Source organism: Callorhinus ursinus, unplaced genomic scaffold (genome assembly GCF_003265705.2).
Source record: "Callorhinus ursinus isolate GAN/ISIS: 27379988/994484 unplaced genomic scaffold, GSC_fseal_2.0 scaffold5, whole genome shotgun sequence".
Classification (NCBI taxonomy): domain Eukaryota; kingdom Metazoa; phylum Chordata; class Mammalia; order Carnivora; family Otariidae; genus Callorhinus; species Callorhinus ursinus.
In genome coordinates, this window is record NW_027397067.1 from 31,955,589 (window position 1) to 31,977,198 (window position 21,610).

Consider the following 21,610-nt stretch of genomic DNA (forward strand, 5'->3'; position numbering starts at 1 on the left):
TCTTAACAAATTTCAGTTATGTAAGTCAACAAAGTTGCAGTATACAAAATCACCTTACAAAAATCAATTACATTTCTAACAAAGAACCGTCACAAAGAAAAATTAGTGAAACGATCCCATTTATAGTTGCATCAGAAATAATAAAATACTTAGGACTAAATTTATTCAAGGAGGTAAAAGATCTGTACATTGAAAAGTATTATAAAATACTGATGAAAGAAATTAAAGAGGACTGAAATAAATGGAAAGATATTTCATGCTAATGGATTGGAATAATTAATATTGTTAAAACGTTCATACTACCTCAAAGTAATTTACAGATTCATTACAATCCCTTTCATAATTCCAGTGGAATATTTCACAGACATCAAAAACATCCTAAAATTAGAGTAGAACCACAAAAGATCCCAAATGACCAAAATAATCTTGAGACAGAACAAAGCTAAAATCATCACACTCCTTGATTTCAAACTATATTTCAAAGCTATAGAACTCAAACAGTATGGTATTGCAATAAAAACAGACACAGATCACTGGAACAGATTATAGTGCCCAGAAATAAATCAGTTTATCGTTTTAAATAAAAATAGGTGGCCAAGGATTACCAGATATTCAAAGAAAGCTTACAAATAGAAGCCAGAGACAAATGCAAATGAATAGGGAAAGAGAGCCCAGAAGTAACAAAATCAGTGAAGAGGTAAAAAGACAAGTTAAATAAGTTATAATTAATATTTTGGGGGAGACGAAGTGTTGTATTCATGGTTCAAATACCAAATGCCACTGAAAAAGTAACAGTCAGAAATGAGAAAATAGACTCTGGAAATTAAAATTATGATAGCCCAAGTTTAGAATTCCATAAAGAGAATGTAATTGAAACTTTCTCTTAAAAATATATAGAAAAAATAAAATAAAATGGAGATCGGTGAGAAGAGAAAGCTAAGAAAACAAAATGTCAATTTAGGAGATGTAAAATCTGACATAGGCGTTTTAGAAAGGATCAAGAAAAAAATCATAAAGCTATCAGGAATGTTTTCTGGATCTGATGTTCATGAATCCCCAGATTTAAGTAAATACTTTCTAAGTACTTTGCACAAGGAATAAAAAAAAGAATAATGCTAAGGATCATAATTTTATGATTTTAGAATGTTACAGATGAGATAATTCTAACATTTTCAGAAACAAAATCAGTTACAAGAACTGAAAACAATGATAGCAAAGTTCTCATTGTATCACTAGAATCCAGAAGACAATGGAGACATGTATCACTCATTCTGAGTAATGATTTTCAAACAAAATTTATATTACTGGCAAAATTATCAGTTACATGTGATGGTATCATAAAGCTATTCTCATGTATAATGTTATACTTACCTTCCAGACAACTTCAGAAAATTCTTGAGAATTTGTTCCTTCAAATATGAACAATTAGAGAGAGAGAGATTGAGAGAAAACATGAGATCCAAGACCCATAGAATTCATATTAAATGATATCCTAGAGTATTTAGAAGTCCTTGGAGGACAATAAGAAGTCTTGGGAATAAAAGGTACAGCTTAGGGAATTGTATTCCCAATGTATTGTATTTAATGGTATTGTAATGGTGTTGCATGGTGACAGATGGTAGCTACACCTGTGGTGAGCATAGGAAAACAAGGGAGATGTTGAATCACTATGTTGTATACATGAAACTAATGTAACATGTGTCAACTATACTAAAAAAAAAAAGACTATTTTAGAGAGCAAAATCTATGAAATGGAACAGGACATCAGAGGATTCAAGGAGGGACTATAAATATAAAGATATCTTTTCTGCTTTAATACAATATCAGTTCACTAATATCTCAGACAATCAGGGATGGATTAGCAAGAGAAGCATAAAAAATAAATGGAGACACTAATCTCTAGCTCTGGTAAAATTAAAGTTCAAGGAGAAAAATATAATCACATAAAACTATTTGGATATGTAGTTACAGGAGTCAGAATACTGAATATGAATTTAACCAGAATGGAAAACACTATTTTATGAAAAGAATGGATGAAGAAGTGTGGGTTTGAAAGTGACCTAAATTCTTCATCTCCCATAAGAGAAGTCACTAAAAAGTTTAAAAGCAAAGAATTAGGAGATATAAAATTATTAATTATTATTTTCAATATATGGCAATAAACTTCAAAACATACACACACATTCACACACGTACGTATCTAACTGTTGAGAGTGGTTTCCTCTGGGAAAGGAAGTTTGAGAAAGGAATGAAAGAAGAAATTTTGTTACTGTTATATTATTGTTATGATGTCAAAATGCTTTCAGCCCTTTAAAATGGAATAGCTTACATGTCATAATTTAAAAAAATAAAGAATTAACATTACTGACATTTAAAGAATTATTCCATGTTTTCAAGAATAGTAAATGCAATAATTTAAGTAAATTGAATAAATACATATATTGCTGGAAATTACAGCAGTCAGTTTAACTTTTTCCATTAATTTGCAAGATACCCTCAACTTGATATTTCATTATCTTCAGCAAATTATTGTCCCAGTTTGACATTCCTTAGGCACTACCCTGCTTTAAGAACTCTTCTCTCCACTACTAGTTGGTAAATTCTCCTGGAATGTAAATTGATTTTAATATTAATCTTACCAATATATAGTTAGGGAGTTGACCCTGGGGCACTATCATCAACCTTTTGCATAAGAACCTATAATTTTATGGGTGTCATATACTCCATAATGAGGATTTTTTAAAAAGATGTGTTTTTACTCATTTCATCTCTACTGGACTTATTTTTAATGATTTATTGGATTTTTAATGATACAATTAATATTACATGATACTCATCTCTGGCAAGGCCCCAAATAATTTGTATTAAAATGCTTAAAAATATTATAGCAGAAACAAAATTAACACAGAGAATAAATGCAGTCATAAAATATAGTTTAAAAATAATGAATTATTTACTCTTTAACACATCTATAGAAAAATTATACAATGTTCAAAATGTTTTTCAAAAAGGCATGAAATAACTGATAAATATGAATAATGAGAAGAAGTTCTTATCCTCAAATTCACAGAACACAGAAATTATTACAGTAATTCTCCATTGGTCATGAGTGTATCAGAAGCACTCAGAACCCTTAGAAATCCTATTTTGGTCAATAAGTAAATATGCTACTAGGAAAATTACATGATAGATGTCAAATTGAAGAATATATATTTGAAGTAATTGCTTTTTTTATATTATCAAATCTACCTTCCTATCTTCCTATTCCTTCTTCTCTTTCTCTCTCTCACTTTCTTCTCTCTTCTTTCTGTTCATCCTTCCTTCTTCCAACCTTTCTTTGAAAAACAGAAAGACTAGTATTTAGCAAGCATTAAGCTAGATGAATAAGAACATACAAATGAATGATCATGTTTCCTATATTCATTTAGCTAATATTTAAGTAATCATTCAAGAAAATAATACGAAAAGAGGACCAAAATCTCTATGTGATTGGAAACTTGGCCTTGTATATTTGAGTGTCTAGAAGAAGGATTGCAAACTTCTTCATAAAGAATCAAGAAGTAAATATTTCAGGCTTCACATTCTCTGGGGCCATTGTGAAAGCAGCCATAGATAAAAACCAACTGACACACTTTGTTATGGCCTGTAATTTGTTGACCTCTGGTCTAGAAAAATGCCTGCTCATTTTAGGTGCTGAATGGATTCATGGGACTGCCACATACATTGATTCAGCATACCATCATGATACTACTTTTTACTGTCTTATATATGTATTTTTTTTGTAACATTGAATTATATATAAAGACAATTGTCAAATAAAGGCAAATCCAGAGTTTAAATAAATGGAGATTTTATTCCAAAAGAATACTGCAATAGAGAGAATGTTCTAATCTCAGAAATCTGTAAGCATTTCAAAATAAAACAGAAAAAAATGTTTTTATTTTATAGGAAGGGATAAGTAATACTTTGCAGACACTTTAAAGGGATGTTGGGTAATCAAAAGGGAACATGATTATAGTTTGACAGGAAATCTGTCTCCCGTTGTTAGAAGATACTCAGGATAAGTTGACAAGGGGCATGTTCCCCTTTTTACTGTGTATGTGTTCAGTCTTGGAGACAAGTCCCCTAAAGTTCAGGGGTTTGTGGGGAGGAGAGATACCTGACTAATATTTGGTCAAGCAGAGCATGGATAAAAATGGACGACTGTGAACATTTAGTCACAGACTATAATTATTACTTTAAACCTTTGGCTTCTGGAATTGTCTACTCACTGGCCCTCATCTCATTCACTGGCTGTTCCTTCTCCATCTCTTTCTAACTCACCTTGTCATGGTGACTGAAAATAATGATAATTTTAAAAATTATGGGAAAATTCACAGGTCGCAAAAGAAGGGAAGATAGAATGATCGAGAACATTTCAAAAATTTGATGAAAACTATAAACCCACAGATATAAGAATTTCAATGGACTCTAAGCAGAAGACACTTGAGGAAGGCCATATAAATGTACATCATACCACTTTGCTGACAACCAATTATGAAGAGAATATATTGGAAGTATGCAGAGGAAAAAGACATATATACAGAGAAACAAAATTAGAGTAATAGTTGGCAATTCGAGGCAGAATGCAATGGAAAAAAATACCCCTAATATTCTAATAGAAAATGAAAATTAGAATTACATACCCACTAAAATTAACTTTAAAAAAATGAAATAAAAACATTTTGAGACACTTAAAAGTTGGAATAATGCATTAGTAGCTGGACAGCAGTGCAAGCAACAATAAAGAAAGCTCTTCAAGCAGATGAAAAAATAATGTGAGCCAAACTAGGATCAACTTAAAGAAAAAACAATGGAAAAGGTAAATATTTGGGTAAAAATTTTTAAAGCTTTTTAAAATTTTTTTATTTATCTGTAAAAGAAAAATATTTAAAGGAAAAATAATAGCAATGGGATGTGAAGTTCATACAATAAATAAAATATGGGCAGTAGCACAAAGCTGCAGAAGAAATTGGAATTATAGTATGTTAAGGTTCTTGTACTGTGTGTGAAGTATTATACTATTGCTAGAAGGTAAACTATGATATATTAAAGTTTTATTCTGTAAAGCCCACAGCAATGATTGGAAATTCTGTAAAACTAAAACAATGAGATATAGGTAAAAAGCAAGTAAAACTCCTAAAAATCAACCATGAAAATATGTTCAATTAAACAGGAGGAAGAAATAGAGGAAAGGCTGGGGAAAGAAGAGATGAGACAAATAGAAAGTAAATAGCAAATGATAAATTCAAAACAAACTATATCGATATTCACATTAAATACAAAGTCTGAAAACACCAATTAAAAGATTGTTGGGTTGAATAAAAATGAAACTTCTTACTATATGCAACCTAAAGGAAACCTACTTTAAATAAAAAAAAACACAAATAAATGAAAAGTAAAAGGATGGGAAAAGATATGCCAGCTAACACTAAATCAAAACATAACTGGATTGACCATGTGTAGTAAGAAACAATCTGATTAAGGAAAAGAAATTGCTTACCCATTTATAGCTCTTCATAGCTATCTTTTCTTCTCATTTTTTTTCAAGAGAAAACAAATAAGTTATAAAAAATGGGGATACCTACAGATAGCATTTCATCTGTGCAGAGTAGTTATTTTCTTCTTTAACCTTACTCCTCATTCAGCAGAGCATAATAATTAAAGTGCTAGGGGCGCTGGGGTGCCTCAGTGCATTAAGTGTCTGCCTTCTATTCAGGTTATGATCCCAGGGTCCTGGAATCAAGCCCTCCATCAGGCTCCCTGCTCAGCAGGGAACCTGCTTTTCCCTCTCCCTCTGCTGCTCCCCCTGCTTGTGCTCTCTCTCTTTCTCTTCATATAAATAAATAAAATCTTTTAAAAAATAAACTGCTGGGGCACCTGGGTGGCTCAGATGGATAAGCGTCTGCCTTCAGCTCAGGTCATGATCCCAGGGTCCTGGAATCAAGCCCCTGGTCGGGCTCCTGGTTCAGCGGGGAGTCTGCTTCTCTGAACTCTCCCTCTGCCTCTCCCCCGTTCATGCTCTCTCTGTATCTCTCTGTCTCAAATGAATAAATAAAATCTTAAAAAATAATAAACTGCTACTAACACTTCATTTGAGATGTACAAGCCCAAGATAATGAAGCTGGTGAAAAAAAAAATCAAGCAAAGAAAGATATGAAGCACTGTGATTGTATTATCATGCTGTCCACCTGAAGAGATAGCTAGTTGCAGACAAATTTGCTGTGGAAAGGTTGAAAGGAGACCATACCCCTGCTTGTCCCAGGTTAAAGAGAAAGGACAAAACGTGTATTTCCTGGCTCTTTCTCATCTCCTATTTCCTGTGGCTCATGGTACAGCCGAAGTGGGAACTGTCTTCTCTACTCTTTTTTTTTTTTTAAAGATTTTATTTATTTATTTGACAGAGAGAGAGACAGTGAGAGAGGGAAGACAAGCAGGGGGAGTGGGAGAGGGAGAAGCAGGCCCCCCACTGAGCAGTGTGCCTGATGCGGGGCTCGATCCCAGGACCCTGGAATCATGACCTGAGCCAAAGGCAGATGCTTAACGACTGAGCCACCCAGGCACCCCTCTTCTCTACTCTTTTTTTGTTCAATGCCCATGAAGTTAGATTCCAAAATTGGCATGGTGTTTATTTTACCGAAGTCCAGAAGTGAGAGAGAAAACCTCACACGAGTAATATGTGAGACAAGATAAAGAAGGATGTAGTTAGGGCACAAATTTTACCTATATTTGCCAACTTTATGTTTTCCTTTCCCCCCTTATTTCCAAAGTTCAGTGCCCCAGCCTATTTTGAGGAAGGGAGATTCATTATAAACAATACTTATTATACCTCTGAACCAATTCATCTTATTGGCACTATTGTAAATAAACTGCTTCTCCTCCTTAAAATAGCATCTTACTTAAATAAGAGAAGAACAGTAAACCAAATAAAGATTTGAGTAAGTTAAAACAATACTGTATTTAGAAATGATAAAAAGAAAAATATTAATTATATTTTATTTCAGTTGAAGGAGTTTTAATTTTTGTTGTTCAGTATAATTAAGTATAATTAAGTATACTTAAGTATACTTAATTAAGTATATGTATATATGTGTATATGTATATGTATATGTATAAGTATATGTATATGTATAAAATATGTATATGTATAATTAATTAAGTATAATTAAGTATAATTAAGTTCAGTATAATTAAGTCATTTTTCCTGTTTATTTTCAATGCTACATTTTGAATTGATTGAAAAAATTTTAATGCTGTTACTGAAATGGATTAGTTTTCTTTTAAGCAGACCACTTAGCCACTTGATATCCTCTTGTACTGAGAGATTTATATGACAACATATTTCTTTTGGTTAACAAGTGACTAGCATAAAGAAAAGTGGAATGTCGGTGTTAATTTCTCCTCCATGTACAAAAGGCTTAGTATTGACTGGGTTTCTGCACAGCAAATGTGAAAAATAAAATACTATATATTCTTCTTTTGATTTTCAATCAAAAATGTCAGAGGAATGACATTTCTCTTTTATTTATTTATCTACTTGGTTCTAAGGGCTAGAGTTTTAAAATTATGAGATAAAGGTGAAAAGGCAAACCAAACACTTTATAAATTCAGAATGAACAGTAGTAAAAGCACCAATAAAATAATACAAGAGGAGAGATTAAGTATGGAATATGTTGATCATTTTTATCTGAACAGTTTCCTAAAATTGGTCTATTAAACTTTTACACATAAAAATTGTGTTCTATGTGGCAGTTTAAGACTCCCATAAGAAAGGATGATTATTTGAATTAATAGTTGAACCAGTTAAAATTAAGCAAAATAAACTGTACAGACATCAAATAGAAAGGGTAGACATCAGGGGCGCCTGGGTGGCTCAGTTGTTAAGCTTCTGCCTTCAGCTCAGGTCATGATCCCAGGGTCCTGGGATCGAGCACCGCATTGGGCTCCCTGCTCAGTGAGAAGCCTGCTTCTCCCTCTCCCACTTCCCCTGCTTGTGTTCCTTCTCTCACTGTCTCTGTCTCTGTCAAATAAATAAATAAAATCTTTTTTTAAAAAAGGGTAGACATCAAATAGAAAACAATGAATAAAACTGAGTGGAGAGAATATTGAACAGTAGGATAATAAAAATACTAATTTTTAAATTTTTCTAATGATAGAGTTAGATAATCAAGATCCAGTAATGCTATTGAAATATTCTTAGTGAAATTCAAAGAATAATCAAGTTATCAAAACCACTTAACACATATTTACAGTTTGAGAGCAAAGTGAAATAATTTACACAACACAGAGCAAGGAAGAAAATGACTAACCTAAGTCACTTTAAAAATAATATTTAGAAATGACATTGAGAGCTAATAAAAGATTTAAAAACTGTCTAGAAATACTGCAGTGTGGTTAGAAAATTTGTAAGAAATTCTGAAACTTATTTTATGTTTACACTTTGACTGAATAAATTGTATATTGTATATGAAAACCAGATTTCTCACTCATGGAGAAAGATGTTACAAATAAGAAATGTGAGAAGAACAGCACGAAAACTTTGGTATCTGATTAGAATCAGAGGTATCAATATGAACTCGTATTTTAAATATATATGTGATAAATTGATGATGATGACAGATAGATAGATAAATAGATAATGTGTTGGCTAGTATACATACCTATATCTCTTAGGGTCTATGAGCAATGACACCCTAATAGCACTGAGCACATCTAGTGCCCAGATCTTGATACCTAAATTCCATTCTTTAATAAAAGAAACCAGGGATTCCTGAAAATTGTTAGATCCTGGTCCTGTGGATGTGAATATATAAAAAATGAGTCTGGAGCATCTTGTAGTAGGAAGGATTCAAAAAGTTTTGGGACATGTTGAAAGGACACAGGAGTAGCAAGAACGAGCTTCCAGTGGCCAAAATGGGACAATTTAAGCAGCAACATAAATTATGATTGTACTGTAATATAACCCATAGTATAAAATCAGTATCCATTGTCCATATTGATATAAGTAATTCAGTAAATGCATAAATTGGGAAGAAGGGAGAGCTGAGCCTCACAGGGCATTCCAATTAGTAGAAGTATGACAGAATTAGACCAAGAGAAAATCACCATTAGGGCACCACAGTAATAATTGTTGCAGGCAAGATACACCAAAGGAAGCTAAAATTATTATGCAAATATTTGATGGGAAACAATATTTGCATAGTATCAAAGAATGTTACCCTATGATGTTTGTTAATGGCAAATATTAAAATAGTAACTTCATAGTTTAGAAACCAGCAGACACCACCTTAATAAAATGATCAAGTTAACATCAACTATCAGAACACTTATTTAGATCATATACTCCCTGATATCACATCACTTTTGTGGTACTCTAGCTCAAAATAGAGAACCTCAATCAAATCATGGGACATTAGATAGTCCCAGTGGAGGGACATTCCGGAGAATAATGGCTAATACTCGTTAAAACTGTCAAATTTTTGAAAGACAAAGAAAGGCTGAAACTTGTCACAGAAAGGATGTGAAGGGGGGTAGGTAAATGGGATATGGGATCTTATACAGGATCCTGGAATGGAAAAAAGCAAAAACAAAGAAACTTAGTGGATTAGGGAACTCTGTGCAATTTTAGTAGCTATTTTGTAAGTCTAAAATTATGTCAAAATAACATAATAATAATTAATTCTAATTTAAATTTATTATTGAACTCTATGAAAACCATTCATGTTTTTTCTGTACTAAAAAAGAAGTATTACAAATTGTGCATCTTATCTGTGGTGACAAATAGCTGTTAATAGTCTGTTACATAAAAAAGTCCACATTTTATCCTCTTAATCTAAGTGTATTTTTGAAAATGAATGAGAAAGTAGTTGCCTTTTAGGGAAAAAAGTTGAATAAGAGAATACATATGTATATCATATATTTACACACACACACACACACACACATAAAAGATGTTTATACATGTCTCCAGTGTTATGTGATTTGGTTGTCAAAAATTATAAAAGGATGCAATCTGTGCCAAACATCCACATTGGTGTATTTATTTTAAAAATAAACTGGAAAATATAATTCATTAACCTTTGCAAAAAAGTCATTGAAAGAAAAAATGTGGATTTTGGCTCACTTTTTGAATATTTGTATATACAGTATCCTCCAGATATTTTGACAGGAAACTAATTGATATCATTGAAAGTAGAAACGTTTAGCTAACATTTTATTTATTTTTTTAAAGATTATTTATTTATTTATTCATGAGAGACAGAGAAAGAGAGAGAGAGAGAGAGAGGCAGAGGGAGAAGCAGGCTCCCAAGGAGCAGGGAGCCCGATGCGGGACTCGATCCCAGGACCCTGGGATCATGACCTGCGCCGAAGGCAGATGCTTAACCATCTGAGCCACCCAGGCACCCTTAGCTAACATTTTAAACTCCTATGTGGTTGATCCAAGGAATCGAAAGACAGTATTCATATTTAAGAATTGATATCAACAGCATACTCTTTACATGAGGGTCTATTTATCATTTTTAGTAAAATATTCACTTTTGAAACCCATAGGAATTAAAATTTCAAATAAATAGACTAAAACTCTAGAATCATATCACAAATTTAATTCTGTATTTTATAAGATCATAAAATATTCAAAATTTTCTATTTTAAAATGTTATCAATAATATTTGTAAAGAACAAAAGTGTTTTATAATGTGGATAAATATGTTTAAAATATCATTCATGGGGCACCTGGGTAGCTTAGTCGTTCAAGCGTCTGACTCTTTATTTCCCCTCAAGTCATGATCTCAAGGTCCTGGGATCAAGCCCTGCAGTGAGCTCCCCACTCAGAGGGGAGTCTGCTCACGATTCTCTCTTTCTCCCTCTGTCCCTCTCCCCCAACCCACCTCATGTGTGCGCTCTCTCTTTAAAATAAATAAATAAGTCTTTTAAAAAAATAAAATAAAATATCATTCATTTAATAATTAACTGTTTAATGTATAAGTTTTAAAAGTTAAGTGATATTAATATATTACTATTAAAAATGACTACAGACCTATAAGAGGATGATTTGTAAATAAAATAAGATATGGAATTAGCAATAAAAAATGTTTAAGATCCACTGCTTTAGTGGATTATAAACGTCTTCAGGACAATTATGGCTTGTTCCCTGTTAGGTCCTCCAAAGGTTAACCCAGTTTTTGGTACAGAGTACGTTCAAAATAAAGAATAATTATAAGAAGGAATGACTGACTTAAACGAAGGAACAAAGAAGGAAGAAAGGAGGGAGGGAAGGAGGGAAGGAGGGAGAGAGGGAAGGAAGGAAGGAAGGAAGGAAGGAAGGAAGGAAGGAAGGAAGGAAGGAAGGAAGGAATCATCACATTACAGATGAAGAAAATCATTTTCTCAGATAAGAACTAAAATCCAGGATTTCTGAGTTCCTTAGTGCTAAATCTTCCAGAACCTATATCGTCTCAATTATTTTGTTTTTTTTTGTTATTGATATCAAGATAGTTAAAAAATTATGATTGGGCAGAGAAGGAAATATTAAGGAGAAGGATAATTCAAAAACAAATAGGTATAGGAATTGATTTCTGCTAATTCTTCATATGAAGGGTCTGTCAAGATGGCCAACAGACACAGGAAAAATAGTCAACATCACTCATTAGAAAGGAAATGCAAATCAAAACCACAGTGATATATCACCTCATACCTGTCAGAATAGCTAAAATCAGAAACACAAGAAACAACAGGAGTTGGTGAGGATGTGGAGAAAAAGGAACCCTCATTCACTGTTAGTGGTAATGTAAAGTGTTGCAGCCACGGTGGAAAACAGTATTTTAAAAACAGAACTAACCTAGTAATCCAGTAATTGCACTACTGGGTATTTACCCAAAGAATACAAAAACACTATTCAAAAGCTTATATGCACCCTTATGTTTATTGCAGCATTATTTACAATAGCCAAATTATGGAAGCAGCCCAAGTGTCTATCAATAGATGAATGAATAAAGGAGATGTGGTATGTGTGTGTGTGTATATATACACACACACAAAATGTACACAATGGAATATTAATCAACCATAAAAAGAACAAACTCTTGCCATTTGCAATGAAATGGATGGAGCTAGAGAGTAGAGTATGATGTTAAGCAAAATAGTAAAGAAAGACAAATACCATATGATTTCACTCATATTTGGAATCTAAGAAACAAAACAAATGAACAAAAGGAAAAAAACAAACAAAAAAAGAAAGACAAACCAAAAAAACAGACTCTTAACTCTGGAGAACAAACAGATGGTTACCAGAGGGGCGGGGGACGAGGGGAATATGTGACATAGGTGATGGGGAGAAAGAGCACACTTATCCTGATGAGCACTGAGCAATGTATGGAGGTGTTGAACCACTATATTGCACACCTGAAACTAATGTAACACTGTATGTTAACTATGCTGGATTTAAAATAAATACAATTTAAGAAGAGTCTGTCAAAAATGTAGTTAAAACTTTACAGATGATGAAGAGAAAAAGGTGCTTGTGTGCTCTCTCAGTGCATAATGGATGGACTCTGAAGAAATGGTCTGGATGGACCCCAGAAGACTGTAGATAAAATATCCTAAGGTTATATTGACAGTAAGAATAGAAATAATGTGCTATTATCTGAGCTTTAGCAAAAATTCATCAACCATATCAGGAGCTTCCTATGAAGGTGGAGATAAAGTAGTAATATTTTATAGATCACGTAAATCATAATAAAACAAGTTTATGCATAAGTTAAATTTGTTTTAGATCATGTTTCAGAAGTCTGATTATCACATTTCTAATACTCAGTTATGTTACTTTGCATATAAAATTTTTGATCATTGAAATGTGATTGCAGAATTAAATCTATAGTTTATCTTAAATTGTATATTTACAGAAATCACAAAGCCTCTAAAGGTTTCCTTATTTTCATAAGTAAGAGTATCAATCCTGTAACCTTGCAAAATACACAGTTTTTTTGTGCATTTCTGTTAGTATTGTCTCAAAAAATATTAGAAAAAAGAATAAATAAGTGTTAATGCATAAAGTAAATACTCAAGAGTATCTCAGAGTATTTCAGTTAACTCATACCGTGTTTCTAAGAGCAGTATACTCTAGGCTTGATGTAAAATTACCTACTGTTAATACTGATTCTCTGATGCAGCTTTCTTTCTTTATAACTGAATTCACACCCAAGTGGTAAAAGAATAATGTTCTTTCCCATTTCTAACTCTTTTAAATAGATTGAAGATATGCATGACCTTAAGCAAATATAAACCTCTGGGTCATTTTATAAGAAAAAAAAGGTAATACACTGTAGACATACAAGTTTGTTTGTTACATTAATCCTTTAGGAAACAATTTGTCTGAGAACAGAGTTCACTAGCACACATGATTTTATTTTTCTTCAGGGGTTCCAGTCAATGCCAAAAAAGAAGAAATTTACTAAGTTGTACCTTGGGGCATTGTAATTCACCACACGTGGGTGAACAATTTGCTTTGGGAAGGTAGTTACTCATGGCAAGATCAAATCTCTCCAGTTCTGTTTTGCAGCGACAACAGTAACTTGTGTAAGAATAACGATGACAATGTAGAGCCCACCTTTCTTTTGTAGTAGTTCTTCAGCCTCTTAAAATTCTAGTCCACTTTTTAGCAACTTCCTAATTGATTTTCTCCGTGTAATAGTATAACCTTAACAATGTGACAAAAGTTAAAAAAAAAATCACTGAGGCATTTTGTGTATGTGTGTGTGATTTCCACGTTAAAAGGGGGGTATCGTCTCTTTCTCATATCATGAAATTAATGTTAATGAAGATTGATATTATCAAGGTCATATTGTTAGAAATAGCACAGCCTGGGTTTAAAACTTTTCTGCCCATTTTAGATGTAAATTTTTATTTACAGTTATCATGTCAGCCAAAATTGAACTAATGTATGTTAATGCACTAGATTTGACCCAGACTAGGTATTTATCAGCAATTTAATTTTAAAGGACTTAGACCTCAGTTTTGAAGCTCTGGAACCATTCAGATACATTGTATCAAAACCGATGGACACTGGGGAGGGTATATGCTATCATGAGCACTGTGAATTGTGTAAAACTGATGAATCACAGATCTGTACCCCTGAAACAAATAATACATTATATGTTAATAAAAAATAAACATTAAAAAAAAACAAAAAAACCTGAAGGGCTTTAGAAAGTTTGAATTATTTCAAATATTTAATTTTTTTTTTTTTGCTTGTAATTGAAGATTCCTGTTTGGATGCTCCCCTGCCCCCTGCCACAAGACCACTGTACACTTACGTTCTAATATGCCATTGTGACTGTGAATTATCAGATATAACTTCACTCTTGACTGTATCATCGCTTTAAAGCCTCTCTAATATATAGGAAGAGAAGACAAGTCATGTTTAATGTTACTAATACTGCCTGATTTATTTATTTTGAGTAGAGTTGACTCAGAACATTATATTAATTTCAGGTGTGCAGCATAGTGATTCAACAACTTTACACATTTCGCCTTGTCTTCTGAAAACTGATTATTACATGGAGAAGATGAAGTGTACTAGTAGCCAATTCTCATTTTTCCCCATTTTTAATTTCATATGATGAGTTGAGTTCTGTTTGATGAATGGCTCCCTTTACCTTCAGGACCAAGTCCAAACCCCTTAGCTTGGCATACCAGACTCTTTATAATCTGCCTTGTGATTAGTTCTCCAGTTTCATCATTTGGCAGTTTCCCCTCACACCTGTGCCCCAGGCACACTGAACAATTTGTTGTTCTTTGGCAATGCTGTGTTTCCTCATGTCTGGGTGTTTTTGCATGTTCTGCCTAGTGAGTGCTTCTGCTCATTTCTCTGCTTGGCTAAATCCTACTCATCTCTCAAAACTCAGTTCAAATACTGACTAGGAATATTTCCCACTTGACCCTAGCCTTTGTAAGAGAGAGAGAGAGATTGATAAACATACATGCACATTCCAATTTCTGCAAGACTTTTAAACTACTTGAAAGCCAATCTCACCTAAGTTGTATAGTTCTTATAAAAACACACAAAAAATTTGCTTATGTTAGGGCGCCTGGGTGGCTCAGTCGGTTGAGCGACTGCTTTCGGCTCAGGTCATAATCCTGGAGTCCTGGGATCGAGTCCCGCATCAGGCTCCCTGCTCAGCAGGGAGTCTGCTTCTCCCTCTGACCCTCCCCTCTCTCATGTGCTCTCTTTTTCATTCTTTCTCTCAAATAAATAAATAAAATCTTAAAAAAAATTTGCTTATGTTAAATTTAGTAAGGCTTAATTAAAACTGAATGCTATAAACATTAAAGGCCAGCAAGGAATTTAGAATTTTGACCCATCTTTTCATTTATCTTCTGATTTATCTGTTCATAGTTGGCATAAAGTGAGAATGGATCAAACATTCAGATCTGCTACAAGACATACTTCCTGTTTCTTCCTGTATTCCATCTCAAGAGTTTCATATATTTTTGCATGAAGTTTACACAAAACAACATATATAAAGTATTTTGTGAATGGTTCAAGAGATTTTTAATGTTATTTTTGACTTAATATTATTGGCATGTAAGTATTTAGACTGTACCCTTTCATTAAAAATTAAATGAATAAATTTATCACTAAATTTCATTAAAATGTAAGTCAATTATTTTGTATATCCACATACTCCCTTAACATCCTCTGCTTTCTAAAAGTGTCTTGGAACATTTACCACATTGAATTAAATAGTATATATCTTTGTTTCTAGTCAGCTGAAATATTTTTAAAAACAGGAGATATATTTTATCTTGCATAGTAATAGTTCCATTTTGGAGGCTCAGTGACTTTGGGATAATGGAATAAGTTAATGTATACATATCTTAATAGATATATTTTCCAAGATCAGAAGCAGGCTTCAGCACGACTTTGTTATCAAAACCTAGAAAAGTTGCTTACACTCAATGATATTTTCATCGTTTCTATCAGTCCCTATTCTATTGCTTTAAGTTCGTCAAAAGAGATATTTAATAAGGACCGTAGGAACAAAAATTCACACAAACTTAACAAAGAGATAATTTATTCAGGATTAAAATATATAAATAAGCATAAATGTTGGCAGTGAAAAATGATCATCCATTTAAGAGTGCTTTGAGAAATGCAGTAGATCCAAATAAGCTTTTAATATTCCAATGATGAGAACTATGTGTGTGTGCATTGTGGAGTGACACTATTGTTTCATGTTGTCAGGTAGCAAAAGATGCTTGGAGAGGTAAATAATTATCCATTTTGATATAAGATATTTTCCATTACCTTGAATCAAAGATGAATATATAAGATATGAATTCAGTTCATCTTTTCACTGGCAAGGAAAGATGCTCTTTGTGTTTATCAACTGGATTAAATCTTAATATAGCCACTAGGGACCAGCCAGTTTGGTATGAATTATTTTGAAGTTATAGACACCTACAAGACTTTGAAGTTCTTTTGCCAGAGGACATTAGAACAGAGATTTTACTTTTCTATTTTTAAAATTACATTGTTTATGACTTCTGTGATCATCGAATTGATGTTTGTTCTACAGTTTATCTAAATCTACTTGGATAGAATAAGGCCATAAAATAATGCTGTTTTGGGCTGTAAGGAGCAAGAGACTTTTCAAGATGATATGATGCTTGATGTATAAATGCTATTGAAGAGAAAGTCCTGCAGAAGATCAGTTATTCCATATGTTATATTGCTCAGCAAAAGTTCAGTTTAACCCATAATTTATGGGTTTTCACATATGATCTAATATCAAAATATGTGAAAAATTAAACTCAATCTTTCTTGCTAAATTTTCTGCCCTTCCTTATTAACTTCTCAAAGACAAAATTATACCCTTTCTTGGGTCAGTCCTTCAATAGTAGATGTTGCTTTTTTCAAAGTATTTAGGTTATAAAATAACATATTATGTTTATATTTGAAACTTTTATTTATACAAGAAATCAAAATTTAAAATACACAATTTTTAAAAAGATTTTGTTTTTAAGTAATCTCTATACCCAACATGAGGCTCGAATGCATAACCGTGAGATCAAGGGTCTCATGCTCTCTTGACTGAGCAGCCAGGCACTCCTAAAATATAAATTATAAGAATTTATGTCAATATGTGTCTGCCTCATTTATTCATATACTTGGGATAAATTTCTTAGGTGAAGTTTTAAGAAATATTCTTGTGAAAAAATATATGGTAAAGGATATTTGTTAGTGGTCCAAATTTTACAGTGACCTATGATATTTACATTTATGTGATCCTCAAAAAAGAATGCCACTTCCCTATCTTACTTTCCTAGTCATAAAATAGATGGGTTGCAATAGGTGATACTTAATACCTCTTTTATAATAAAATTAAATTATCCTAAGCTTCTGGCAAGTCAAAATAAACTCAGTCCTGGGATTTTTACCACCATTCTTCATTCTTCACTCTTTACTATAGCATCATTGGTAATGTTAGAGTAGTTTAACAAGACAAAAGATTAACATGGGATATTAACACATCTTCTCTTTCTCATCCTTATAACACTTACTTTACAAGTTAGAAAATAATTAAAATATTCCTCCTTTAGGGCTGAGTTAAAATGTACAAAGGAAATAATCTTTAAAGCTAGATATGTTCACACATATGTAAAGTATTGACTAGTCAGTAAATGGAAAAATGCTTTTACGTGTACATAAGTTTCACCTATATTATTCAGTCAATTCATCAATTTATTTTTTAGCAAATATGAACTGAATATCTCACATTTTAAGGGACTTTAATGGGGGATTTTTGCAAGACTGTATAAAGTTATCATAGCATAAATTACCACAAACGAAACAGAATTACACCAAAACAAAAAAATCTTTGATGAAACCAAAACATTTTCAAGGTCTATTTGGAGCAGTATAATGAGTTCAATTTTGTACATACTGAGATTTAGATTAAAAAATATATAGGGACGCCTGGGTGGCTCTGTTGGTTAAGTATCTGCCTTCCCCTCAGGTCATGATCTCAGGGTCCTGGGATTGAGCCCCACATAGGCTCCTTGCTCAGCGGGGAGCCTGCTTCTCCCCCTGCCTGCCACTCCTCCTGCTTGCTCTCGCTCTCGCTCTCTCTTTTTTTCTGACAATGAAAATCTTAAAAAAAATAAAGAATATAATAATTTAAAGTGGCAAGTAAAATAATAATTGACGTAAATGATCGTGAAAGGGATGAATATATACATATTATAGTATTAGGTTGATTTTAGATGAACAAAGGAATTGTTAAGTGAATGGGAGATGAGAATATCATGGTGAGGGGTACAATAAAGGTAACAACTAGGAAGAGAAGTGGGCGTGTTTTCGTAAAAATAATTTTCTATCACTTAAATTATTTGCCATACAGAAGATGAACTTGTACTGTGGTTGGTAGATACGCTTCTTTAATTTATTAACTTTTAAAGATTTCATTTATTTATTTAATTGACAGAGAGAGAGAGACAGCGAGAGAAGGAACACAAGCAGGGGGAGGGTCAGAGGGAGAAGCAGGCTTCCCGCTGAGCAGGGAGCCCGATGCGGGGCTCGATCCCAGGACCCTGAGATCATGACCTGAGCTGAAGGCAGTCGCTTAACCAACTGAGCCACCCAGGCGCCCCTTAATTTATTAACTTTTAAACTATATTTATCTTGATGACAGTAGAGAAAAATATATTTGCGTGCCAAGATCAAGACTGCCTTTTTGGTCTCAGCCACGGGTATGTGTATGATAACAGCTGGGTATCTATGTTGGGGAAGCACAAAGAAAATATAAAATATGTAAAAAAGTTTTCAATCTTCAAGATATCCTTCGAAAGTGTATGTGGAAACAGTTGAAAGTCTGCTCACTTATGAAGCAAAGTAACTAGAATTTATAGAATAAAAAGATTTTAATTTCCATTACTTATGTCAACTTCCTTTATTAATTTTATATGATTTAAGAAATCCATGGTTATATGTCATATAACTATGTACTATTTTTGGAAGCCATTTGATTTTATTTTAACTTATTAGAAAATGATTCTCTCTACAAATGTAAAATAAAAACAGATTCTCTCATCAATTCAGGGGAATTACTATGCCATAGTAGTAGGTATTATTTGTTGAATAGAATAATAAGCTGTTTTGCTGAAATTTATATACTGATTCTAATTTATATCTATTTTGTTTAGCTTTCTCAGTTTTCAGATGATCAATCAGCATTAATGGATGTCTATAATTATTCTAAATGTTTAGTAGTGGGAGGGAAAATTTGAAATCTATATGCTTTAGTCTAAAATAATAAGTAGCTTTTAAACTTTAAATAGATATAAAGAAAAATGGAAACTTTTTTCCTACAGTACATCCTGCCCTACCTTAAAAAAATGTAAAAGTAAAAACCTAAATACATTGATTTCCTATTTTCATCTAAAAACAGAAATTCCTTTCAGTTTTGAAATGAACAAAGACTTCTCAATAAATATAGAGCATCCTTTTGTACTGTAGCTTTAGGTTTATTTTAATATTTTAAATGTGATCTAAGAAAAAATGACATTAAATTGCACAAAGGACATAGATTCAAACATATAGATTGGAATATACTCTTGAAAATAGAACCATTACAACAAAATTGTGCTCTTTATCTCTGGAATTATAACAAGGTTACTTTGTATTCACAGGAGGGGAGAGCAGAGGCAATAACTTGGTAAAAATAAATGGGGGAAAACTTTCTAAAATAGATGAATGTGTAGACCAACTCAAGGTCAGTTGTAAGCATGATGAGAGAGATAGTTTGCCATCATTTTTTTTTTCACTGAAAATAGGTCTACATTTATACAGATGGCTTTTTCTTTTAAGGAGAGTTTAGTTGTCATTCACATTACATTTGATACACTTTGGAATGAATCAAATATGATTTTCCTCCATATGTCTAGCAAATCAAGCCCATTTATAAACACTGGCCACACCCATTTCAATCTGCTGCCACCCAGTGTAATTCCTCTGAGATAAATAAATCTTCCATAAGTGCATCAGATGACAGTAATGATGTACTTTAGTTATAATTTCTCTGGAAAATGGTATGATATCCTCTGTCATGTTGGTTCTTATGAGCCAGAAAAAAAATTGCCAGCAATTTGAAGTATTTTTATTTTATTCACTGTCATTAGTTAAGATATAATATTTCCTTTAGTTGAGCTCCACATGAATGTCAATAAATATTTGTATTTCTTAATAGCATTTGGAAGTAAGGGAAGAAAAAAAAATACATGTGATTTTTATCTTTAGAAAATATTTAAAGCTACAAATTTGAAAGACAGTTGGAGGTCATTTAGTTGAACCATGTAGCCTATCTAATTCTTTGTACCATAACTCAGGCAAGTAGTTTGAATATGCTTGAACACTTCTAGAAGTTGAGAAGTTACTTTTATACAAAGAGATTCCACTGTTAAATTCCTCTTATTAACATTTATTTGACCCATTGCTAACTACGAGGTATTTTGGTTCATGAATGTGATAGAAGCAAAATTTTTGTTGAGAAAATCAAGAGTTCTTAACCTTTACATTGTAACACTCACAGAAAACATTAGTTTGATATTCATTTTGTTTGCTTGTTTGTTTTTGTCATTTGTCTAACTCTAACCACAACTAAAAATTCTGTTATTTTAGTCTGTTTTTGCTTTTATACATAATTTTTTATCATCTTTAGGATTATTGAAAATTTTAGTTTCTTCTCCCTTTAAGATTTAGTCCTCCTTGCACTGCTCATTATAAATACATATCAATGTATTTTATCCTCCCCCACATAATACCCATTCTGTTTTATTTTTTTTTAAAGATTTTATTTATTCATTCATGAGAGACAGAGGAAGAGAGAGAGAGAGAAGCAGAGGGAGAAGCAGGCTCTCAAGGAGCAGGGAGCCCGATGCGGGACTCGATCCCAGGACCCTGGGATCATGACCTGAGCCGAAGGCAGACGCTTAACCATCTGAGCCACCCAGGCGCCCCCCCATTCTGTTTTAAATTGAAACTTACTGTAGAATTCTCTATGCACCCAACATCCTGTCCTGCATGCCTAATAAAGTCAATTCATTGGACATGTACAATGTTATACCTAACTCATAAGAAGCACTTGTAATTATGAAGTCATAATCATTATTTCGGAGCGCTGTAAATTCTTGAATAATCTTGTATTGAAGAATATTATTCATAATTGATTTCAACAACTTTGTGCAGGGCAATAACTATTACCCACTATTTGCTCACACTCTTTATTTTCATTTTTTCCTTATTCTCACACAATGAAAGGGATCCTTAGTGTCTTGTCCTTTTCAATGTACAAGATTTTATTTTTTTTAAAGATTTTATTTATTTATTTGACAGAGAGAGAGAGAGAGCACACACAAGTAGGCAGAATGGCAGGCAGAGGGAGAGGAAGAGACAGGCTCCCCAGTGAGCGGAGAGCCTGACGTGGGGCTTGATCCCAGGACCCTGAGATCATGACCTGAGCTGAAGGCAGGCGCTTAACTGACTGAGCCACCCAGGCGCCCTTAAGATTGTATT